Raw genomic sequence first — 26880 nt, 5'->3', positions numbered from 1 at the left:
CTGGGTAAATAAAACTACAATCCCATGAAGCACTGCATTTGATAATTGCACCTTTCGGCCAATTTTGCTCTGATAGGTCAGCTTCGCATTTCCGGGGTTTTGAAATCCTGATTGGCGCAAGTTGGGCTAACTGACACTAGTCCACTGATTCATGCGGAAGCTGTGTTTCTAGAAATATCTGTCATAAATGGCAACACGTTTCTATCATTTCTCAAATATATTTAATCTCTTTCAATCACATATATGTTCAATTTGTGATCATCTTAATTAACCAACTGGTAACAGAAATTATCATAGAGTAACTTTGAATATTATAATATAATTTAATATTGAATGCAGGATTTAATCATATATCTCATAGAAATGACAGTGGAAAAATGTTAAATTATGAAAAGTCCACTGGTGTACAGGACATGGCATAAAAAAATGTGGTCTAAGTAGTTATTTAGCAATGTGCAGGAACTGAAATCAAACAATTACAGTTTTATCAAAAATATACAATTTTAATCAAAAATATTTGAAATGGATTTTAAATGTGGGTCAAGATCGGCTATACTTATGTGGCCCACATATCTATATTTGACATCTGGCCCATGTCTTGGGTGCCGTTTTTAACCCAGTGCCATCTCTACCAAACCCGGGCCATGTTTGGCCCACATGCTGTATGCCAGTTCCGGATGAATGCCAGCTGTGCCAGACGCATGCCAAATCTGGGCCAAATTTGTTTACTGAGTAGTACATAAATAAAGTCAAATAAAATGTCCTGAAACCTAATCATGTATTGTTTAAGTGGATAGGGCTACATCAAACTGTAAACTGAATGAGAATATGAAAGCAGTGAATGCAAAACATTGTTTGAAGTCAGTCATATATAATATCAGGATATACTATTCTACAATATAAGATATAATATCATACATCATATAATCGCCTGTCATGAGGCATCAATATAATTTTACATATAAACACACATAATTAAATATGCAACATGAGCTTATGTTATGCATTTTAAAAATATATTTTCAAAATGTATTTCAATATATTTTACAGTGTTTCACATATATGTGAATATATTACCTTTCTGTATGGGAAAACATTGGGATTTTACTCAAAAATATATTTGAAAAGGATTTTAAATGTGGCTCAGGATCAGCCATACATATATGGCCCACATATCTATATTTGACATCTGGGCCAAATACTCCATTTGACATCTGGCCCATGTCTTGGGTGCCGTCTTAAATCCAGTGCCATCTCTGCCAAACCCGGGCCATGTTTGGCCCACATTCTGTATGCCAGTGCCGGATGAATGCCAGCTGCGCCAGACACATGCCAAATCTGGGCCAAATTTGTTTGCTGACTGGGATTGCTGTTAATAGTGTTAATCGCCTGTTTGTTTACGTCTTTTATTTATTTTTCCGAACATTTCTGCCGTATGCACATAAACTGACAGTCATCACTGATAAGCTACTACTAAATATTGTAAAAGTTTAATTTTCTGTAAAGTTGCTTTGCAATGATTTGTATCGTAAAAAGTGCTATACAAATAAACTTGAATTGAATTTATATAATATGAATTACGTGTTATATTATTCTAAAGAAATTGTGGTTTACTTTGCATCGGAGCATTAAAAGTGGTAGCCTATTTTAGTGAGCTAGGCTACATGGATTTATATGCAAAATGTCAATATTCTCAAATATTAGGCCTATATTTTAATTTATATTTAAAAATTCCTTTAATAAAACAACATGCATTTTTGTCACGCACTACTTTGTTATTCGTTACCTGTTCTTTATTTTGACAGATAACTTCTTGGGAAAAAGATATTTGTCTGTACACTGATTAAGAAATTGTTGTGTGTTTTATAAATTATTTCCTTTGTTTTAGTAAAAAGTGAGGCACTGTATAATTTCGCTCCCATTATTTAAGCCTAATTAAAAGAAGAAATGAATAAATTAAACCTGCACGATTTAGCTAAATCATTGAAACTCTAAAGAATGGACTGATTAATAAATCGTCCTCATGTTTAAACTCAAGTTCTCTCATTATACTCAACAAAATGCACACAATGTAAAAAAAGAGCTTCAGTGATTCACAACTTCAGGGATTTTAAAGTGAGCCTTCTTTACTTGCTTTCATATAATTTAATTTAAAAAAAATTGCAGATGCATTTAAATGCAGGTGTGTAAAATATCAGAGTGCAAGATTTGCATGGCGCGCATGAAGCTGAGTGCGACGCGCAGCATTTATTCTTATTTGTCTACATATTTTATCTTCATTACAAATCTTGTTTGGTTTTATTTGGGATAATTGCATGTAAAAATGATTTACTTTGTAATGCATATGCAAAATGTGAATTATTATTCAAATTCAAGTGTTTGTGTGGCGCCCTTTCGATCACTTTAATTTTTTCCTGATAATGAAATATCTGAAAATTGTGGTGTCTCACATACATGAGAAATATATCTACAGAAAGCTTGTAATGTCTACTTTTAAACTAATCAATTCAAAATGAAAGCATTACGTAATCTGTGAAGGTTACATTTCTCTCTAAAGGTGCGTCCATGTGGAGAGAGTCAGCTCTGTGAATTTCATCTTGCAGCCGGCAAGAAAACATTTGTTTATTAATAAATAATTAAAATGTCTCAATTTTCACAATTATTAGGCTACTTCTGCCTGTGCTTTGTGGCAAACTTAATGCACGTGCTTTTTCAAGTTTATTTGTATAGCGCTTTTTACTATACAAATCATTGCAAAGCAACTTTATAGAAAATTAAGTTTCTACAATATTTAGTAGTAGCTTATAAGTGGTGACTGACACTTTATGTGCATATGACAGGAATTTTCAGAAAAATTAATACAAGAAGTAGTCAACCAGATGATGAACACTATTAACAGCAATTATTATATGATGCAATCACACTTGTAGCAATATTTGTTAGTTTGTTAGTATGTTATTTCAGGGTTAGCATCATCTGAGGTCCTCTGAGGGGGTGACATCATCTCTTCTCAGGTGTTCTGGATCCAGACTGGAGCTTGTGTAAATCCTAGTTACCACGGGATGTAAATCCCGTGGCAAAACAGAAAAACAAATAGAGACATAATTAGCGTTGCTGCTGTTCCAACAAAGTAAAATTAATTAGTTTGACCCAAGCTAAAGAATAATAATGTGCATTTGATCAGATACAACTGCAGTCACAAATTATGAGATGCATTATCCGAATGCTTGGCGAAAGAGATGTGTTTTTAATCTAGATTTAAACAGAGAGAGTGTGTCTGAACCCCGAAGATTATCAGGAAGGCTATTCCAGAGTTTAGGAGTCAAATGCGAAAAAGCTCTACCTCCTTTAGTGGACTGTGCTATTCTAGGAACTACCAAAAGTCCAGCGTTTTGTGACCTTAGGGAGCGTGATGGATTGTAGCGTGGTAGAAGACTAGTTAGGTACGCAGGAGCTAAACCATTTAGGGCCTATTAGGTAAGTAATAATAATTTGTAACTGACATGGAACTTAATAGGTAGCCAGTGCAGAGACTGTAAAATTGGGGTAATATGATCATATTTTCTTGACCTGGTAAGGACTCTAGCCGCTGCATTTTGGACTACCTGTAGCTTGTTTATTGAAGATGCAGGACAACCACCTAGAAGTGCATTACAATAGTCCAGTCTAGAGGTCATGAATGCATGAACTAGCTTTTCTGCATCAGAAACATGTTTCGTAGCTTGGCAATGTTTCTAAGATGGAAGAATGCAGTTTTTGTAACTTGGGAAATACGGTTTTCAAAAGACAAGTTGCTGTCTAATAGACATTTAGATTTTTGACTGTAGAAGATGTAACAGTACATCTGTCTAGTTGCAAACTGTAGTCTACTAGATTCTGTGTACTGTTTTTTGGTCCAATAATTAATATCGCTGTCTTATCCGAATTTAATAGGAGAAAATTATTGGTCATCCAATCTTTTACATTTTTAACACACTCTGTTAGCTTAGATAATTTAGAAGTTTCACCTGGTCTCGTTGAGATATATAGTTGAGTATCATCAGCATAACAGTGGAAACTAATTTCGTATTTTCTAATAATATTAGCAAGGGGCAACATGTATATTGAAAATATAAGAGGACCTAGGATGGATCGTTGTGGCACTCCATACTTTACTGGTGATAAATGAGATGACTCCCCATTTAAATACCATTTAAATAAACAAAATGGTAGCGATCGGACAGGTAAGATCTAAACCACCTTAGAGCCTGCCCTTGGATACCTGTATAGTTTTGTAATCTATCTATGAGCATGTCGTGATCTATGGTGTCGAACGCAGCACTAAGAACAGGTAAAACTAGCAATGAGATGCAGCCTTGATCTGACACAAGCAGCAAGTCATTTGTAATTTTAACAAGTGCAGTTTCTGTGCTATGGTGGGGCCTGAAACCTGACTGAAATTCTTCATACAGATCATATTTTTCGAAATTATACCGTGCCTCACGTTTTATTAAAATAAAGGAAATAATTTATAAAACACGCAACAATTTCTTAATCAGTGTACAGACAAATATCTTTTTCCCAAAAAGTTATCTGTCAAAATAAAGGACAGGTAACTAATAACAAACTAGTGCATGACAAAAATGCATGTTGTTTTATTAAAGGAATTTTAAAATATAAATTAAAAAATTTCTGGTTCTAGTCAGAATTCTGGCAGCAGTGTTCTGGATGAGCTGCAGCTGTCTAATGGTCTTCTTGGGAAGGCCGGTGAGGAAACCATTACAATAGTCCACCCTGCTGGTGATAAAGGCATGAACAAGTTTCTCCAAGTCTTGACTGGAAACAAAACAGCTAATTCTTGCAATGTTTTTGAGATGATAGTATGCTGATTTAGTTACTGCTAAGACATTAATACTGAAACTAAGGTCTGTCTCCAGAATCACACCAAGATTCCTGACTTGATTTTTAGTTGTTAGACCCCTAGAGTCAAGGTATTCATTCACCTTTAGAACTTCATCTTTGTTTCCAAATGCAATGACTTCATTTTTTTTTCTTGTTTAACTGAAGAAAGTTCTGGCACATCCAACTGTTCATTTCATCAATGCATTGGCAGAGGGAGTCAATGGGGCTGTAGTCATTTGTGCAAGTAAAAAAGTTACAAAGGTGCACCTTTGAGGTTAACTCATGAAAAATAAACATGGTGTTACAAAAGTACTAAAATGTATTATTATTATTATTATTATTATTATTACCATGGTAAATTTGTGGTTACTGCATTACTTTACTTATCGTTACTGCTGCTTTACTTATCTTTCTTTTTATATATCCTATTTTCATAGTTGCACTTTATATTTGATCTGTATTTAATGTTCTACTGTTAGTGTTATCTCTATGCACCAAGGGTCTGAGAGTAACACAATTTCAATTCTCTGTATGTAAGTACTGTACATGTGGAAGAATTGACAATAAAGCTAACTTGACTTGACTTCAACTACTGTGGTAAACTGTGGTTACAATAATAAATCCATGGTTAATTTTTGTAAAAGGCTTCCAGGCTGTTGTACCCCTAAAGGTGAAATATTAGCTTTTTTTTCTGACAGATTTTTTTAACAGCAATTACAGAACATAACGCAATCCATTTGAACTTTTAACAACCAGTTTAAATAAATTTACTTGCACAAATTAGCCAATTTAAGATAAATATTACATGTACACAAAAGTTTGGTGTCAGTAAGATTTTGTAATTTTTTTTAGTCTCATGCTCACCATGGCTGCACTTATTTGAACAAACAAACAGTAAAAGCAGCAATATTAAGAAATATAACAATTAAGAATAACTATTTTCTATTTTAATATATTTTAAAATCTAATTTAAAATGTATCTGTGATCAATGCTGAACTTTCAGCATCATTACTCCAATCTTCAGTGTCACATGATCCTTCAGAAATAGTTCTAATATTTGCTGCTCAAAAAACATTTATTATTGTTGCTGCTTAATATTTGTGTGGAAACCGTGATGCATTTCTCAGAATTAATTTTATATATAGTAACAATGTTATGTAATATAATGTGATAATGTGGTGATGGTTTCTTAAGATCTACTTATGCTTCTGATGCTTTTGGGAAATGCAGCCCTATTTGAACAAACACTGAGAGCCATGCGTCAGCAGCGAACGCTGTCTGTGATTGCTTGGTTCTGTCTTTCAGCATTTAAGTGTGTTCTGATGAGCAGGAGAAATGGTTCTATCCAACAAAAGTATTCGCTAATTTAGTCTATTTTTCCACCCAGAAGCTTATTTTATGCACCAAATTTCTTGATAAGTAAATAAAATTAAAGGTTAAAAAAATACACTTTAGATTCAATATTTTTATGTGAGGATCGATCCTTTCAATACAACATCAGTATCAAAAGTATCGATACTTAGGGATCGATCCGCCCATCCCTACTTATTACTTATAAAGCCCTGAATGGTTTAGCACCTCAGTATTTGAACAAGCTCTTATAACATTATAGTCCTCCACATCTGCTGCGTTCTCAAAACTCCTAGATTACCTAGATTATCAAAATCAACTGCGAGTGGCAGATCCTTTTACTATTTAGCGCCCAAACTCTGGAATAAACTACCTAACATTGTTTGGGAGGCAGACACACTCTGTCAGTTTGGAAATCTCTGGCCAGTAGCGGCATTTTATGGTGCACGTTATACTTAACATTTATCATTAGATAATAGACAGTTTTATTATGATTGCAGGTAGATAATATGAGAAACACATATAAGATGCTAGTTTCCTAGTTTTAAGTTTTAGACATTTTTTATTTGGTTAATTATCAATTCTGAATATGCTTGCCTTTTTTAGTAATATGTTTGTATAGTATGTGAATATTCATTGAAATAACACTGGGAAGTGAGTAATTAACCTTGTGAAATTTTAATGCCGGTGAGACACTGTATTTAAAAACAAATTTAAACTGAAATGAAGTGTTTAATGTTTGTCTATGCAAAAACCCAAAAAAAAAAAAAGCAATTATGACCGGCAAAACTCTTTTGAGCAACTAGACTAGCGGTAAATACATGTATACTATATTTATTAAATGGCCATATGGGCATCTAGTGGTTAAACCATGGCATTACTTATGAATATTATTTTTCTCTTTGCATTGGAACTTAAAAACGTAAAGTTTTCCCGCTGGTACTGTGGGCATCCATTTTAACCCTAATGCTACATAATATATAATGATAAACCATTTAGAGAATGTTATATTTTATTTGGTCATTCATGGGTGAACATATCATTAAGCGCCAAAAATCTCATCAAAATAATAACTAAATAGAACTGAATGAAAATATAGTAAAATTATTTAATTTGATTAAAAGTTACATGTAAGGTGTTTGGTCACATATAACTGCAAAGGGCTATGAGAACCTAGCAATGCTGTATTTTTATCACTCCAAAGAATAAAATATTATTGTAAAATGAAGTCAGTGTAGTTATCAATGCACATAAGTACTAGAAATTGCTGCAAATATAGTAAAACTGCTGTCTGTCCCGACTAAACCCATTCAAACATATAGACAGCACAGAGTTGTTTGGAACTATTGAGAGCTCCATGAACCACTTATCCGGCAGGAAGATCAAAGCATGTTGCAACTTTTTCAATGCCTCTGCATGTAACGTTCATACATTTTGGTATGCTTTGGAATGCAGCATTTTGAAAGCAAACTTATTTTGAAGTTTTGTTGTGAATGAATGAGGCATTTATATAGCATTTTACTGTGTATCGCTGTGCACCCAAAGTGCTTTACAATCATATGAGGGGGTCTCTCTCCTTAAACACCACCAGTGTGCAGCATCCACCTGGATGATGCGACGGCAGCCACAGTACATCGGTGCCAGTGCACTCACCACACACCAGCTACAGGTGGAGAGGAGAGAGAGATAGAGCCAAATCTGTGGATGGGATTATTAGGAGACCATGACTGACAAGGGCCAGTGGAAAGAATTTGGCCTGGACACCGGGGTTACACCCCTACTCTTTACGAAAAGTGCCATGGGATTTTTAATGACCACAGAGTCAGGACCTCGGTTTAACATCTCATCCAAAGAAAGGTGCTTTTTACAGTATAGTGTCCCCATCACTATACACTACTGGGGTGTTAGGACCCACACAGACCACAGGGTAAGCGCCCCCTGCTGGCCTCACTAACACCTCTTCTTGACTTTTCTGTGTTCATGTTTCCCCTTCCCTTTGTATTTTGGTATTTCCTTTGTTGTCATGGTTTCATGTAATGCCTTTTTTACAGTGCATTAATATACCCATTTTCTTTTGTCTCCTTGAGTATTTTGTGTTCTTATTTGCCAGTGACTTTTGGTTTATTCCAACACATTTACATTTATGCACTTAGCAGACACTTTCATCCAAAGTGACATACAAACACAAGTTCACATTTTTGTTATGAAGGTCAGGCTGTTTCCGGTTTAGGTTTTTTTTTTCCCCTTGCTTTTCATTATTGGGTTCTTTATGTCACTATCACAATTTCAGTACTCTGCATTTGTGTTCTTTGCCATATCATGCCTCATGAGTTGTCTTTTAAAACAGTGATTGAGTATGAGATGAAGTTTGAAAGTGGAAAAAAGAATGAAGAACAAAGTCAAACTCTGCCATGTTAATGGACAAAGAAGAACTCAGCACAAGTCAGTCATATGCTTGCTTGTATGTGTAGTTTCTTGTCTTCATTCTTCAACTTTAGTCTTAAAAAAAAGCAAAAAATGAATAAATAAAAGAATTGAAAAACATTGTTTAAAATGTTTCATAGATTTTATGTAAAAAAGTCACTTTTCTCTACATAATCATCATCTGTTGTTACCTTCCCAGCTTCACGGCTCTTGGCTCTCAGCTTGTTGACCTGGGACTCGGCGATGTCAGCGCGCTCATGAGACTCCTCCAGCTCATGCTGGACCTTCCTGTACCTGGACAGGTGAGTGTTGGCCTGCTCCTCCTGTTAGGATGACACAAGATATCCAAACCCCTTTCAGAGCATTGCACTCATGGCACTGAGTGAATTGAATAGAAAATGTCAAAGCTTCACACTCAAGACATTTGACATTAGACTTACAGCTTCTTCAGCTTGGCGTTTGTAGGCCTTCACTTTCAGCTGCAGCTTGTCTACCAGATCCTGCAGGCGAGTCACGTTCTTCTTGTCTTCCTCAGTCTTTGGGTGTAAAATTGTTTATGGTCTTGGTTAAACTAAGTAAATCATCATGAAAGGTGTTAAATATCTAATTCATGTGTAGTTTTACCTGGTAGGTGAGCTCCTTCACTCTCCTTTCATATTTCCGCACTCCTTTCACAGCGTCTGCACCACGTCTCTGTTCAGCTTCAACTTCAGCTTCCAACTCATGCACTCAGTAGAGAGTTATTGTTATAACTGTAAAATCTCTGCCATGGCCAATTCATCTAAGGGTTACTCACACTAGGCGATCTGAACCATTCCCGAGCACCCCCAAAGTTCATTTCTTTTGACTAGTGTGATCACTCTGTACCATATCTGAGCCCGCTTGAAGAGGTGAGCCAGAGCATGGTTCAGTTGGGCTCTGGCGTGATACACATGTAGTGTGGTCGCTAACTGCACCAGAGCACGGGACAGCTACTAACTGTGTGCACTACTATCATATTTTATACAAAAAACATTTAGTACTACTTGAAAATAATCAATTTTATTATATAAATTAATAAATAATTTTAACAATACAGATTTTCAACAGGCCTTATTTAAATTGATGAACATCATTTATACTTTGTGAGTATAGCTGCAAATTCCTCCATCAGTGTCATCTGACTCCATAATCATTGTATAATCGCACTATGGCTCGTTAGAAGGCAACCGTTCCTAGTATGAGTACACCCTAAGTAAGTCTGTAATTTACCCTGGACTCCAGTTTCTGGAGCTGTTTCTTTCCACCCTTCATGGCCAGACTCTCAGCCTCATCCAGACGGTGCTGCAGGTCTTTGACAGTCACCTCCATGTTCTTCTTCATCCTCTCCAGGTGAGCACTGGTGTCCTGCTCCTTCTTCAGCTCCTCAGCCATCATGGCAGCCTGAAATGTAGGCCAATGAAAACGAGCTAAGCAATATAGATAGAATTAGCTTCCATGAATGTTCTCTCTGCTACCACATGCAGCTAAACGAAGTCAAATAACTGTTTAAATTAGCATAGAGTAACATATTGCAAACACTCACATCAGTGATGGCCTTCTTGGCCTTCTCCTCTGCATTTCTGGCCTCCTGGACTGCATCATCCACCTCACCTTGAACCTGGAGCAGATCAGTCTCAAGCTTCTTCTTGCTGTTAATAAGACTCGTATTCTGCAGGATTTAAGCAGGTAGTTTAGTGTATATTTAACTAATAATTTATCATTTAATCTGAATTTGCTCTTAGTATTTAATAATCTTTTTGTACTTGTGAGTGTAACAGTCCCACACGCTCGCTGGCATCCACCAGCTCCTGCTCCGCCACTTTGCGTCCTCTCTCTGTTTGCTCCAGGCCAGCTCTCAGCTCCTCAATCTCTGCTTGCATTAGGCTATTCCTGCGCTCCACCATGGCCACCTGCTCCTTCATGTCCTCCTGTCCTCTGACAGCTTCATCAAGGTGCAGTTGGGCATCCTGTGGCAATGTTCTTTCTTTGTTAGTTGCATGCCATGCTTCAGTTAATTCATGTGTCATATTCATATGATCAAACACTTAAACTCCTCATTCTACAGAGAGATACCTTGAGTTGTCCTTGGACGTTCCTGAGCTGTTTCTGGGCCTCAGCAGCCTGGCGGTTGGCATGACTCAACTGGACCTCCATCTCATTCAGATCTCCCTCCATCTTCTTTTTGACTCTCAGGGCATCATTTCTGCTCCTGACCTCAGAATCCAGAGTGCTCTGCATGGAATCCAACACTCTTTGACTGTTCCTCTTGATCTGTTCCATCTCCTCATCCTTCTCAGCCAGCTTCCTGTCAATCTCACTCTTCACCTGGTTCAGCTCCAGCTGCACACGAAGAATCTTGGACTCTTCATGCTCCAGGGTGCCCTGCAAGGAAAAAAGGAAATAATTTACTTACTTTTTAAACTTGTAAAAATTGTACTATATGGCTCCAGAGTTATGGCAGGTATATTTGGTGATTGTTTAAGAAGGAAATAATTACATTCATTTAAGGTTTTGAACCACTACATATACAATGTTTTAATATTATTCAAAGCACTAGTGTGATGTTAGTATTGTAGCAAAAGGAATGGCACCTCAGCTTCTTCTAGTGCAGTCTGGATCTCTGCTTTCTCGGACTCCACTGTCTTCTTGGCTTTCTCTATCTCATGAATGCTCTTTCCAGTCTCTCCAAGCTGCTCAGAGAGGTCAGAAATCTCCTCTAAAAGTATTTAAAAATCAATTGTACATCATTTCCTGTTTTTAAGGCATCTCTGATTTTTAAATTCCTTGCTGTAAAAATAAAAGTGCCATTTACGTTGCAGATTCTTGTTCTCTCTCTTTAGGGTCTCGAGGTGGTCAAGAGCTTCTTCATAGGAGTTCTTCATTTTGAAAAGCTCAGTGCTGAGAGAACGAGCTTCTTTCTGAGCAGCTTCTAGTTCAGCCTGGCTTTCCTCATACTTCTGTTTCCAGTCTGCTAGGACCTGGAGAAAAAGGTAATCATTGTTAATTAGCCAAGTCCATGGTTCAAGGTTTTAGATTTGAAGATTATCCACATCTTTCTTACCTTATCAAAGTTTCTATAATCCTAATAAATGTTGGCAGCCAATGCATTTGCCCTCTCCCCATCAATCATGAGGTCCTCTACTTCACTCTGCAGCCTCTGTTTGGTCTTTTCCAGAGAGGCACACTTGGAGTTCACTGCCTCAATGGATTCTTCAGCATCCTGCAGACGCTGTGCCAGCTTTTTCCTGAAGAAAGTTGTATTAAATGATGAAATCTAACTAATATTTGTGAAATTAAATGTAGGGTACTCAAGACTTTTTCCTTTGCTGTATTTACTTGGATTCCTCAAGCTCTTCAGTGCGTTGGATGGCATCGGTCTCATATTTGGCTCTCCACTGGGCCACCTCACTGTTGGCCTTAGACATTCCACGCTGGAGTTCAGCTTTGGCCTCCTGCTCCTCCTCATACTGCTCTCTGAGCAAGTCACAGTCATGGCGGGCAGACTGAACTGCATGGGCCAGAGCATTCTTGGCCTATAGGGTGGCACATTTTGGGATTTTAAACAGTCTACTATCTACACGACGGCTTGGATTTTCAAAAAAAAAAAAAAACATTAAAAATAATTTGATTATCAAAACTAAGTAATATTTGCAACTCTACCTTGACTTCTTCCTCAACATGTCTTTTGAGATCTTCAATTTGCTGAGTAAAAGCCTGTTTTCCTCTAGTTAACTGTGAAACAAGTGCTTCTTTCTCTTCCAGCTGACGGCTAAATTCACCAGAAACAGGTTACAGATATTGGCATGAAATATAATAACAGAATCTTTTTATTCAATTTTGTTTTAAAGATTTTTTACATGTGTAGCTTACTCTCTTACCATTTTCAGTCTGAAGTCTTGCTCGTTGTGCATTCATGTCGTTCAACTGGCGACTATTTTCATCACTTTTGGCCTTGATTTCACTCAACTGGTCTTCAAGAGTGCGGCACATCTTCTCTAAATTACCCTAAAGAAATTATAGATTATATGAATATGTTTGTAAAGATGATTTTGTACTTATTAATGATCATCTAGTGACATTACCTTTGCTTTAGCCACAGCCTCCATGTTGCTTGACAAATCATCAATCTCCATCTTGTATTCACTCTTCTCCTTCTCCAGCTTCTGCTTGATCCGCTGGAGGTTGTCGATCTGTTCTCCGAGTTCAGCCACACTGTCTGCCTGCTTCTTTCGGAGAGCTGCAGCTGTTGCTTCATGCTGCAAGGTAGACTCTTCCAGATCACGACGCATCTTCTGGAATTCGGCTTCACGCTTCTTGTTCATCTCAATCTGCGCAGCAGTGGCACCACCAGCTTCCTCAAGCCTCTCGCTGATCTCTTCAAGTTCCCTGGAAAGATCAGCTCTCTGCTTCTCCACTTTGGCACGAGCAGATCGCTCTGCCTCAATTTCCTCTTCCAGCTCCTCGATACGGGCCTAAATAAAAAAAAGGCTTCTTTATAAGGATATTTGTAATATGGATTTTTCCAGCTGTGCATCTAACTTCACCATTTCACATCAGAAAGATTAAAGCTAGTGTTACCTGAAGTTCTTTGATCTTCTTCTGAAGCTGTGCTCCCAAAGACTGTTCATCCTCAATCTTGCTGAGAAATTGACTTATCTCAAAATCCTTCCTGTTTTTAAAGTATTGTTTTGTTAAATGTGCCAAATACTTATTTTGTGTAATTATGTAAAGTTCAAAATCTGATGGCCACTCACTTTTTGATCTTCTCATCTGATTGCTGTTTTTCATTCTCCAGGTCCATTATGGACTCCTGGGCCAGTTTCAGATCACCCTCAAGCTTCCTCTTGACTCTCTCAAGGTCCATACGAAGTTTCTTCTCTTGCTCCAATGAGCCCTCAAGCTATTGTTACACAAACTGGAGCATTAAAATCTGGTATAGAGCAATACATTTGATTTCTTATTGATTCATGGTCTTATTCTAATGCCAAACATCTTACATCGTCCACTTGCTGCTCAAGCTTTGTCTTAGCTTTAGTCAGAGTGTTGACTTTGTCCTCCTCTGCCTGAAGGTCATCAAGAGTCTGCTGGTGTGCCTCTTGGAGGGCTTTCTTCTCTTTGGTCAGCTTGGCAATGCTCTCGTCTTGAGAGGCCATCTCCTCTGTCAGGTTTTTTCACCTAAATGGAAACATTAATTTCTGGTTTCATTATCAAGAGCCTGAATCACAATCTGCAGTGTATATGAAGAATTTGGTTCCAAAATGCTATAAATCCATTTTGATTAATTTGAGTAAAAATGTGTTTTCTTTACCAAGAAAGTGGCAAGATGAAAACCTATATTTTTCTGTTTCAAACTTTCACATAGCATCATTAGGTTATAATAACATTAAAAATTCTAATCCAGATTTTGATTTTCAAATATTTATTATAAAATGTTATTTTTTTCCCCCCAAAATGCAATAATTCCATGTTTGTTTTTTTTTTTTTCAAAATGCAATAAATCCATTGAATTAATTTGAAAGTTATTTACACAACATAGTAAGTTGATCCATATATGACAGCCTCTGAATTTTGGTCAGTACTAATCTTATATACAGGCACTGGACTAAAAATACATTCATCGGTCATCGCTCCCAAAATGAATTCAACGGGTCATCTTGTTTGCTATAAATTAATTATAACAATAAAAGAAAATTTCTTCATGAACAAGAATATGAACAGCAATATCACATTAGACCACAAAAAAAATTCCAAAATAACATTTCCCTTACATTCAGCTTCCGAAAGTGCATTTGTCTTTGGTTACATTCATTTAGTTGACTAGTGCTATACGCTGTATTAACAAAAACATAAATGGCATTAATAAAAACACTTACACTGACAAGCTACGCAATATTGCGTTCATAATCGAATGAGATTCATCTAATGAACTCAATATTTTGTAGCTTGTCTGTGATCTACGGCTCTGTGTATTAAATGCTGCTCCATCTGAAAGCAGAAGCACGTGATAGAGATTTACCGGTACTATTAATCACCGAATCGGCTTTACTGACGAGATGCGCATGACAATCAAATGTGATTCATGGTGCAGTCCTTGTTTGTTGATCACAAAGTACAAAGTAGATGAGGAAAACTAGGATGCTGAGTGTATTCAAAGCGCCACCATTACTGTCTGGGGTGTGTGGAATGGTGTGCTGTGATTGGTTGAGTGGATTTATCGCATTCTGCTGAAAAGGGAGACTGGCGTTTGTCACAGTTTGGAAAAAAGGGAGACAACATGACCTAATATATACAATATATATACTGACTTTATTCTCTGTTGCATGTTTCTCCTTCTCCACTTTTGCCAAGGTGAGCTCCAGGTCATCAATGTCTTTTTTCAGCTCAGAGCATTCGTCCTCCAGTTTCCTCTTCTTGGCAGTCAGTTCAGCATTGATTTCCTCCTCATCCTCCAGTCTCTCGGTTGTCTCTTTGAGTTTGCCCTAAAGCTGGATCTTGCTTTTGATGAGCCCTTCACATCTCTCCTCAGCATCAGAGAGGTTTTCAGATTCCTGTTCATTGACATGGATATAGTTAATGAATTATGTTTAGAGATGCACAATATAACGGCCACCATATCAGTATTGGCTGATAAATTGTAATTTTTCTGTTATTGTTATCGAACCGCTAAGAGAATTTGACTGATATCTTAGAGCTGAAAAATAATGCATTATTTCCTGCAGAGACGCTTCAGATGCGCACTGTTCACCATGATGTTTTTAATTGCTTGAAATATTATTCGAATCACTTCGAAAAGGAAAATACAGTGAACTGCAACATGTGCAGGGCAAGTCTGTCATATTATAATGAGATCATTAGCTACTGTAAAATAATGTAAAGGAATCTTTGTTCGCCCATGTTTTAGCGCGTTGTTAAGGGAAGAGTGCATTCACAACGGATCCACACATGAATAGCACAGTTAAGTTCGCTTGTGCATTTACAGTGTTTTGTGCAATTGTACGTTGTAGTATTGTGTTTATTTTATGCATATGAATCAGATTTTTCTCAAATAGAATGCGTTTGGTTAAGCTATATAGAGGGTTAATAGAGCACTTCAGTTTGCTGGTGATCATCTTTAGCTCAGCGCACGCAGCTCAAACAGCAGCTTACAACATTAATAACTATGAATGAGATTGTCATATATATAGCCTATACAGTAGGTGGCCATCCAAAACGTTGGTTCTACCGCCGCTCGTACCGCCGCCGCGGCGTCTGCAAAGTGCATTTTCAGCTTTTGACCGCTGAGTGGCGCTTTAATCACAAGTTTTCAAACAAGCGCATCAAAGCACATTTTCGCAAATAGACGTCAGCTCAGCCTTACTCTTTTTATTCATTATTTTCTTGCAGCCCATATTATTATTATCACTAGACCAAAATAATAACAAATTATCAATTGATAATTAATCATTATTTTTGCCAAAATCATGTTATTTGTGAACGTAGGCGTTTGAGGAAGGCTTTAAGACCAAGCGGAATCCTCCGTAAGCTGCTCCCGCTTCACAGCGAGCGCGAGCTCTAACTGACCCAGCTTCACCGTCAGCGGTTTGATTTTACTAAATCAGTTTGAGGCGAATACAACTCATTGATCATGAGCCCAACATTTAGCAAGGCAGGAAAACATTCAGTCTACCTGAAGGAAGACGTATTTCATTGAGCTAATGCTGTTAAATAGAGAGAAAAAAAATAAAAAAAACCTTAAACTTGGATCTCATTATATTGAAGTACAAATCCAAACACCAGAAGCAACCTACACTCTCAGTGTTCTTTCACTGAAAAGTATGCATTTTATTTATTCACAGGCTATATGGTTGAAATAATATTTTAGTTGAAAACTTTAAGTGCCATTGTTTAAAAAACTGCATCATAGAAACGTTTAATAGACCTTCAGTTGTCATACTTTAAAATCCCATGCCATTTGTAATTTCACTGTATTTTCACCTCCTAAATTACTACCCCAATTCTATAATGGTAAAATTTATTCAAGCCGATGGCATTTTTTATGACATTATTTATTTTTATTTTTAGAATAATTGTATCCTACATAAATGGGTGAATCAGAACAAATATAACTTTTTAACTGCAGGCAGATATAGGCCTATATTATTGTACATTACAAATATTTGGATCGTCCCTAATTCTGTCCCTTATTTTACTAAAGAATAAATACTTTATTCTTCAAGAATAAACATTATAAATAAATAATAAAAGAAAGAACCTCTATTAGCCCTTATTTGAGGTTGTAGGAGATATGGGAGCGATTAATAGATTTAAAAAAAGTGGGTGCTTGGTTTCAGAAAACGAATACAGCTCGTAAAAAATGCTATGATGAAAAAGTCATGCTAACTTATTAATTCATAGAAATAATTTAAGTAATTAAAACCTTTTTTATACTAGATTCAACTTGAATTTCAATACTGTTAAACTGACTTTTAAATCTCAAGGAGTTTATAAGTTGAAACGGTAAAATGTCACAGTGCATGTTAAATAGTCTAAATGAACTTGAGTCTTATATCGTATCTGAGGAACTTGATTGCATGTTAGCATAAAACTAACAATATATATATATATATATGTGTATATATATATATATATATATATATATATATATATATATTTTTTTTTTTTTTTTTTTTTTTTAAAATGAACAGTTCCTGCATAAAATGTGACAGCAACCTTTATATCAAACATTTTGAAATCATCCACAGCTAAGCATCGCGAGAGGCAGATTGAGCGCGCGAGTGAATGTGATGCACAAAGTCATTTTCAGATGCAATGGAAAAATAAAGCTGGATAAAAACATACATGAAAACACGCTAAAAATAAATTAAGTTTGTGAGAGTTGCATTTTATGACATTCATAAATAATAACGGCAGGCCTTATAATGCTATAGGCTAATAACAGGATATTTTTAGTTCCCTTCACTTTACAACAAATCCTTTAAATTCAACAAATTTATAATTTTAAATATGTGCGCGTGAGGCACCAGCGCGATCAAAGTCACAATTCACAATTTTTGGTCACACAGTAAAGGCATAATTCAAAAATGCAAAGTGTTAGCAATTTGAAAAGTCAAGAATAATAACAGAGTGAATAAGAATTATTTGTAAATGCTGCACCGTTCTCATTTCGCTCTGCAAATGGAACCTGAAGATTATTATAATTCTTTTTTTTTTTTAAAACCAAGAATGTACTGAAATGAAAACATTTAGCTTTTAATCCGTATATATATATATATATATATATATATATATATATATATATATATATATATGTGTGTGTGTGTGTGTATATATGTATATGTATGTATGTATGTATGTATGTATGTAATGACTGTTTAATAACAATAGCATGCATAAGAGCCTTTGTGTAAAGGTCTTTCTTTAATTTTTTGATGAGTAGACTGTAGCCTTAGACTATCCTATTTTTTTTAATGGCTTTTAAGGATGTTATAATGTATATTATAATGTTATTGTTGTTTAACGTCTTCCTTTCATTTTACAATTACATTCAGTTCGCAATCAGTCCCTTTGCGCCACCTGGCGGTAGTTTCGCGAATGATTTTAACACGCGACTGAATTGCCGCGGCGGTACGCGCAGCGGTATTACCCATTTTGGATGTCTACCTACTGTATATATATATATATATATATATATATATGTATATGTGTATATATATATATATATATAAAAAAATATATAGATATAGATAGATATAAAAAACATTATAATGAGAACACTATTATAATAAAACGTTATGAATTCTTTCGGTTTGGTTTCCGTGTTTCAGCGTGTTGTTGCAGGAAGAGCCAAGAGCACATCCACAATAGAAGTTACACATTCTGATTAGCATATAACTTAGTTCAAGTTCACGTGTGCATTTACATCTTTTTGTAAATATATAAGTTGTAATATTATATTAATGTTGTATAAATATCTAAATGTATGATGCGTTTCCCTAAGTTAAATAAGCTGGCAGCACTTCAGTTTACCAGTGTTCATTCAGCTCTTCAGCTTCACACACGCAGGTTGAACAGCAATGCACAACATTAATAACTATAATTGGGAATGTCATAAACGTAATATTATAAAGAGAATATTACCGTTATAAAAAAGCTGTGAATTATTTGTGTTTATTTGCCGTGTTTCAGCACGGTTTTACAGGAAGAGCCAAGAGCATGTCCACGACATGGTCCATGATCTGACTATTCGGGTTGTAGCACCGGTGCATTGCAGTATTGGAAATAGGCTACTTCTATTTTAAACCGTGAAGGCGAGCCAGTGGATATCATACAAGCAACGTGCAAACTTTGTGCAAGTCAAACTTATGCCGGTGAACGTCTTTCACCGTGATAGTGGAAGTATAAACTGACGGCACTTTCGGCATCTGACGAGACATTAACAGCGCGTATTCTCTCAGAGATGACGAGAGACGAATCTCCTAATATGTGATATATATAACTGTTTTAATTTATTCCTTTAATGTTTCTCTTTTGCTTCATTGATAAAATGTTACTGAAGTGTAACAATTTTATTTAGGCTGTAGGGCTATGACTCGTTGTAGGCTGTAATAGACCCGTTTTAAAAGACATTTTAAAAAAATTTTCAGTGAGGAGTAGTCTAAGCTAATAGCCAATTTTTTTATTTTCCTCACAGTCTGTGAGTCACTGCGTGTCAGTTATGTGGTGATAAACTAGGAAATTGTTGCGAAGCAAATTAATTCTAATATTCATTTAATAATAAAAGAAACCCAATAATAATAGACAAAAATAACAGGCCTACATTCATTGGAAATGCCAAGTACTCTTAATAATGATAATATTTAATGATTTTGACAATATCTCTGGCTATAGTCCCTACATGATTATCGTCTTTCAACACACTCCATCGTCTACATAAGATATATATATATATATATATATATATATATATATATATATATATATATATATATATTACACGTAAGTAATGTTGTCCAGTCACTTGTTTCCATTACTTAAGCAATATTTAATTTATTTTTAAGGCTGCTTTGTGTTTCATTTATGTTGACGTGATTAATACCTTTTAATGGTGAGACTTTTTTGGTAATCAGGCTGTCATAAATTCTGTGACGTGGATTCAGATTTATCGGCCAACATATCGGTTATCGGCTTTCATATATAAAGAATTATCGGTATCAGACAAAATTTTCATATCGGTGCATCCCTACTTATGTTCATAACTGTAGGATCCATATTAGGATAAATAAGAGCTGAAATACTCACAGAAGTTACTTGCAGTAGAAGATCATTTTTCTCCTGAACAAGTGACACCATTTTCTCCTCAAGCTCCTTCTTTTTAGCTAATGCCTTTGTTAAATCTTCTTTCATTTTCTCAAAGTTCTCCTTCATTGATGCCATTTCTTTTTCACTCTCTGCAGTCTTCAGAAGAGGCTTGATCTTGAAGTACACCTTCATCCATGGCCAATGTTTTACATTCATGAATGAGCGGATGTTGTATTGGATGGAATAAATTGCCTCCCTGTGAAAATTGTAATCAGTAAATCAGCCTTTATCACACTGTGCTACTAAACAGTTGTGTTCCAAACATTATTGTAAGTTGTACCTCCTCTCCATCATTTTGACAAACTCCTTCCTCATGACATATCCTCGGGCCAAAGCCTGAGTCATGGTAACCAGATTTGCTAGTTTTTCATCTCTCATCTCCTCAAGAGTACCCAACAGACCAGCTTTAAAAAACACCTACAAGAACATTTGTAATATATTAGGGGTGTAGTGTTGAAGAAGCCAATAAGTCCTTTTCAGCATTGATGTGGCCTGGGATATGGCCCTAATAAAAACGGAGTTTGGCTGTTCCAGTAATTGCAGTGGGGAAAAATTAATTATGTTCTATACTATAGAATAGAATGACATTTGAGTGAATTTTGTCCTTTCTTTTTTGATGTAACAGTTTGAGGATGCATGACAGTGTCCGGTACACAGAGTGGGGTCCATATAGAAATGTTTTGTGTAATCTGGTGTGGAATAACTTGACTGACATAAAGCCTAGACTTGAACGCCTATTCAAAAGCTTCAGAATTCTCTACAATGTCATTGTGTTGTAGCAGAGTAAAAAATGAGAAGGAAAGAGTTGAAATAGTTTTGTCTACATGGTGTATTTGCTGAACAGCTCACCTTGGTGTGTCCAAATTTGTATTGGTTGTGGTCAACATCAATAGAGCCCAAGAGTTTCTCTGTAGCCTTTTTGTTGTCAATGAACTGTCCCTCAGGGATGACGCTAGCATTTAATACTTTGTATCTAGAGGACATTTAGGTGAAAGTAGTATTCTTGAGAAATATGTAAAGAAGTGAAGATTAGGTGATACATCATCTCTAAGTAAGAAGTTGCAAAAAGATGTCTTTACCTCTGCTTGAAGTCACCGTAGTGGATTCTGCTGGGAAAACCCTTCGTGCAGATTCTGATGCCCTCCAGCACACCATTACACCTGAGCTGGTGGATAACCAGGAAGTTCTCCATCAGACCTGAAATGCAAATGTTCTTAAGGTTCCAGACATTTTTTCAAAATTGTGATGTATTTGAGTCTTCAAGTATCAAGATTACCTGGAGTCTTGGATTCATTAGGAATCAAGCAGCGCACAAAGTGAGGGTGAGTGCTCCTCAGGTTAGTCATCAGCTTACCCAAGTTCTCCTGTGGAAATGTTTGTGATTAATCTAATCTGTAATAGTGTAAAAATCACAAACTTCAATAAGAGAGAGAATCTGTTTACCCTAAAAACTGCAGACACCGTCTGGAAGGAACCACCCTTCTTCTTGCCTCCTTTCTTTCCAGCTGCCTCTGCTGTATATCAATGACAGAATTTTTGTTCTATTAATCTTGTGTTGATTTCCATTAAGCCCTTCAATAAATCTCTATTTACATCTTGTTGAATCTAACTGTTCTCTTGCATAGATATACTTCATATTTTTAAACTCCAAAATCTGCGATCACATAGTTTGTTGCGCTCTGATTATCTCTTTTTTTTGTTTTTGTAAGCAGGTGTCTTGTACATAATTAAAACACAAAGGAATTGAGGAAATAGATATGTTTGTACCTTCTGGCACAGCGACATACAGCAAGGCCAGCACTTTGAGTGCTGACTTTTGGTAAAGTTGCACGACAGAGTCGTTCAGTGGATCCTTGTTCTTTTCCAACCAGCCATTAATGTTGTAGTCCACAGTGCCGGCATAGTGCACCAGAGAGAAGTGGGCCTCTGCCTTCCCTTTACCAGGCTTGGGCTTCTGGAAAGCTGAACATTTTCCCAGATGCTGGTCATGCAGCTTGTTTTTGAAGCTTGTGTCTGTAGCCTTTGGGAACATGCACTCCTCTTCAAGGATGGAGAAAATACCCATTGGCTGTTGAAGAAATATTCACACTCAAGCACAGGCACAGTGAGAATAGTTATTTTTATTTACCAAATATCCTCTTACCTTCTCAATAAGCTCAATGCAGGCAGCCAAGTCCATACCAAAGTCAATGAATGCCCATTCAATGCCTTCTTTCTTTTACTCCTCTTGCTCCAGAACAAACATGGTGTGGTTGAAGAACTGTTGCAGTTTCTCATTTGTGAAGTTAATGCAAAGCTGCTCCAAGCTGTTGAACTGATAATTCAACAGAAGCATTTACTGCAACTGACTGTTATCTTTTATTTCTTGATTCTTTCAGAGACATTAATGACTGATACTCACATCAAAGATCTCAAATCCAGCGATGTCCAGCACACCGATGTAGTACTCTCTAGGATTTGTTGTGTTCAACATCTCATTGATACGGACAACCATCCACAAGAACATTTTCTCATAGACAGACTTGCAGAGTGCAGAGACTGCATTGTTCACCTGAGAAATTCAAAGGTCATTGTAGATTATTACCCTTACTTCTCACGATGACTATGTCTGAGACATGTCTGAGACGTATCCACAAGTTAAATGTGTTGATGAAGTCATCACCTGTGGTACTGTCTGGCCTTTGGTCACCATCTCATTCCCGACCTTCACTCTGGGGTAACACAGAGCTTTCAGCATGTCAGCGGAGTTGATGCCCATGAGGTAGGAGATTTTATCAGCCGCTAAGGAAGTAGAGTTTTAAGCATTATTGTTGCTAATTAAGTGAATGTTTATATGTTCATTTGTGCTAAAATTTGATCTTACCCTCATTGCCATCAGGTTCGGCCTGCTCCTCTCTCTGCTTCTGTTTGAACTTCATGGCCCCATGATGCATCACAGCACCTGTCAGCTTGTAGATGCTGATCTTCTCATCAGCATTGAAGCCCAGAATGTCAATGGCAGTCTGTTTTTACACAGACCAAATAAATCATATTGTTTATTGGAGTATTTTATACTGTGTCATGCAGTATTCAGTTCAAGCTGGTGTTTTTCTGATGTTTGTTTTTGCTCAGAAATTTTGCATAAAATCTAAAAATACTACTACTACTAATAATATTTCAGCTGTCCACATACATCTGTGGCAATGAACTCCTCCACATCATCAATGCTCTTGACAGTGATTTCACCCTGGCTGATCATTGGATAGTCGTAAGGGTTTGTGGTGATGAGCAGGGCCTCTGTAAAGAATTGATGTGCAGTATGTTGCCAGTGCTCTCAAACATAGAAATAAGTGAAAAACACAATCCTGTTTATTTCTCACCGAGCAGCTCTGGCTTGTGTCCAGTCATGAGCTGGTAGAAGATGTGGTAGCTCCTCTCAGCAGACAGCTGGAATGTTACCCTTGACTTTTCTAGCAGATCTTTCCAAGAAAAAAAAAAGAGGAAAAAAGACATTGTGTTCAATTTATTAACCCAATCTTAGACTCCAAATAAAATGTTTGGCTAAACACTGTGTTGACTCACAAGTTTCAATATCTGCTTTGGCCAGTTTACCAGTGCCCGAAAAGTGAATCCTGATAAATTTACCCTAGATTGAAATCATTGATAAAAACTCAACTGTTTGTGATTGAAAATTTATGATGTTATTAATGATGATTCATAGGTGCAGCTTACAAAACGAGAGGAGTTGTCGTTCCTTATAGTCTTGGCGTTACCATAAGCCTCCAGCAGAGGGTTGGCTGCAATGATCTGGTCCTCCAGTGATCCCTAGATGTAATTGTAGCACAGTGGGTAGTCGTGAGGTGAATCACAAACACTGTACTCAATAACATTGTCTATAATAGATATTCACTAACCTGCATTTTTCCAGGGACAGCCTCTGCCTTCTTTGGACCAGCCATCGCAATGGTTGCAAAGTACTGAATGACACGTTTTGTGTTCACAGTCTTTCCTGCACCAGATTCTCCACTGGAGATTTATATGAGATCATCATTTAGTCATAAATCTTTTACTGATTTACATTTATAATTGAAAAGCTTCAGGTTGTGTCAGAAGAATAATATTTACTCACGTAATCAGGACAGACTGGTTCTCACGATCTGAAAATAAACCGTGAAATATTAACAGGACATATAAAATAGGTAGCACTCTATAAAGTGTTTGTGAAGGTTTTTTTTTTTTTTTTTTAATTAGATTTCAACAATTCGATAATAGGTTATATCCTAAAGTTAACATTTCAGTTATTTATTCATATAAGTACATATAGAAGATAAAATAATTAAAGATAATGGTTGTTATGAAGCATTTGGAGTTAATTTAGCTTTTCTATGAACTGTCAAAACAACAATTTATAGACAATGAATTATACACTAATACTTCACACTAGATATTATAAAGTGTATTTTTTTCATTGTCTTTTTAACTGTTATTTGTTGAGACTGCTGGAATCCACTTACCAGTGAGCATGAACTGGTAGGCGTTGTCAGAGATGGAGAAGATGTGAGGTGGGGCTTCAATCCTCTTTTTGCCTCTGTATCCAGACACAACAACTGAGTCGTACACTGGGAGCCATTTGTATGGATTGACAGTGGCGCAGAACAAGCCAGAGTAGGTCTGAAATGGAAATCCAGTTTTACAATGTTGCTGCCCTATTCCAGGAATAAATTATGATTTACTTACATAGATCATCCATGCTGCGTAACGCTCTTTGAGGTTAAACAGCACAGAAGGCTCATTGAGGTGGGTCATCATGGCCATGTCCTCCAATTTGTCAAACTTGGGAGGATTCATTGGGAAGATTTCATCTTCTTTTACTGTGACAGTCTGTAATGAACATTGTTTAGACTTTTGTACACACATTTCTACATTATTAAAGTGAAAAACTTTAACCTCTGAAGACTCAAGCACAGTCACATATGAAATAGTTTTTTTTTGTTTATTTTTTTAAATCTATGATACTTACTTTCCCACAGTGAGTTTTGACAGTAGCTTTGCCAGCCTCTATACTAATAAGAGTACTTTTCAAGTACATCTCAGCTGCATCTGTCACGAAGAATGCTGTTTTGGCATCAAAGGGGGCGGTCTGAGCCTCGAGTCGCTCTCTTTCTGGCTTCCGGAGGTAAATGGCCGCCGGGCCGAAACACTCCATTTCACCATCTCCCATGATTGTACTTCACTGTGGAGTACAACTGACATCACCATGCTGATATACTTAATTAGATTCACTTTTTGATCGTCATTGTCTAACTTTCAACTCTAACTCTCCTAATACATTCCAATCAGTGAAACCTCCAAACAGATCATATTGTCACCATCAATTGGGAAGTTCTTTACCTTGTATTATGCTCAGATAGAAATTGCAGCTGTCAAGTTCAGGATTCTGAAAAATAAAAATTATAAATGACTATATACTAAATACTAATATATGTATATATAATTATAGATAGGTAGGTAGGTAGACAGATAGATAGATAGATAGATAGATAGATAGATAGATAGTGACTCACCGACTTTTGATGGGCAACTGTGCTGCAATCAGAGGTTGTCATTTATATAGTATCTTTACTGAAGACTCAGCTGAACTGTCCGGCTGGATTTGGTCATGTTATTCTATATGGTTTATGATGATGCATCTCAGTCCTAGTGGAAAATAGCAACATGTTGTCCTTCAATTGTTTTGTTGGTTTGCTGGAACATGTGATATTTTAATTATTCTCATGGTTTAGATCAACTGAACAGCATTTCTATACTTAAATTCATGATGTTGATATGTTTTAATTTTAAACCAATAACATAATAATCATAGACTTTTGGATAATACACTTATATGATATAAAGGTTTAACAGTCCATGTTGTTCTTATGTTGTGTCTCTTCTTTTTAATGTAGGCTTTCTTGCTGAGTGTATGTGTTTGTTTATAATGTTTAATTTGATGTCACTGAGGTCTTATTTCAATGTTGCATCTTATTTCAATCTTGGCAAAGAGGAGGAACTTGGTTCAGATGTGAAGAAGCAGTCAGCTGTCACTACTATTTAATTTTAGAGGTGAAAGCAAGACTAGCACAATGTGATGACTAAAAGTTTTTACTTTTGATAAAAGGTAATATACAACTAATATTTTGGGCAACTACCATATTAATAACTATTTGTTTTTGGACATTTAGATTTCATATTATTTCCTCTTTAATTACCAAAGATGGAGTGTGACAGTCCTTCCAAATAAAAAAATAAATATATACATATATCTGGCAGACTTTTTTGGCAATTAAACCTCAGTGATCACTGCACATACGAATCTTATTTCATGGTCATATAATGACTCTCAAAGTTATAAACAGCATGTTCATACATGGACAAATCATAAATATAGCACAGTGAGAGCTCATGTTTGTATTATTAAGTTTAGGTTACACATCCAGGCCACGGTGAAGATTTATTTGACCTATCATGACATTACTGTAAGATTTCTCAGTAAGTACACTTGGACAAATTAACCCTAGTGCATCACTTTTCATGCACATTCATAATGTAAAAACTTTTTGGCCTGTGACCGTTCATACCGGGATGTTAATGTCGAAAATCATTTCACCACACCAACCAACAAAATATTATATTCTCTCTGAGTTACTTGAGACGAGGAGGCTGAGGCAGTGATATTAGAGACAATTTGCAGAAGTTCATTAGGCCGAAGACTTTTCGAGGGACAATGTCGTTTTAAACCAGGCAGAGGGTTCAGAAGGGGAATCCAAAACAGGCAGAGACGAGTAGGCAAGGCGCATGGGTCAAAACACATACATCAGTCCCAATCA

General features: G+C 36.4%; 1 pseudogene; it reads right to left on the bottom strand.

Moving 5' to 3' along the window:
• Positions 1–8321: 8321 nt before the first annotated feature.
• Positions 8322–25689, bottom strand: LOC109048417 (annotated as a pseudogene).
• Between the last annotated feature and the right edge of the window lie 1191 nt (positions 25690–26880).

This window comes from Cyprinus carpio, unplaced genomic scaffold (assembly GCF_018340385.1).
Source record: "Cyprinus carpio isolate SPL01 unplaced genomic scaffold, ASM1834038v1 S000000168, whole genome shotgun sequence".
NCBI lineage: Eukaryota > Metazoa > Chordata > Actinopteri > Cypriniformes > Cyprinidae > Cyprinus > Cyprinus carpio.
The sequence above is the reverse complement of the archived record's forward strand: the minus strand, read 5'-3'. Positions and strand labels throughout refer to the sequence as shown.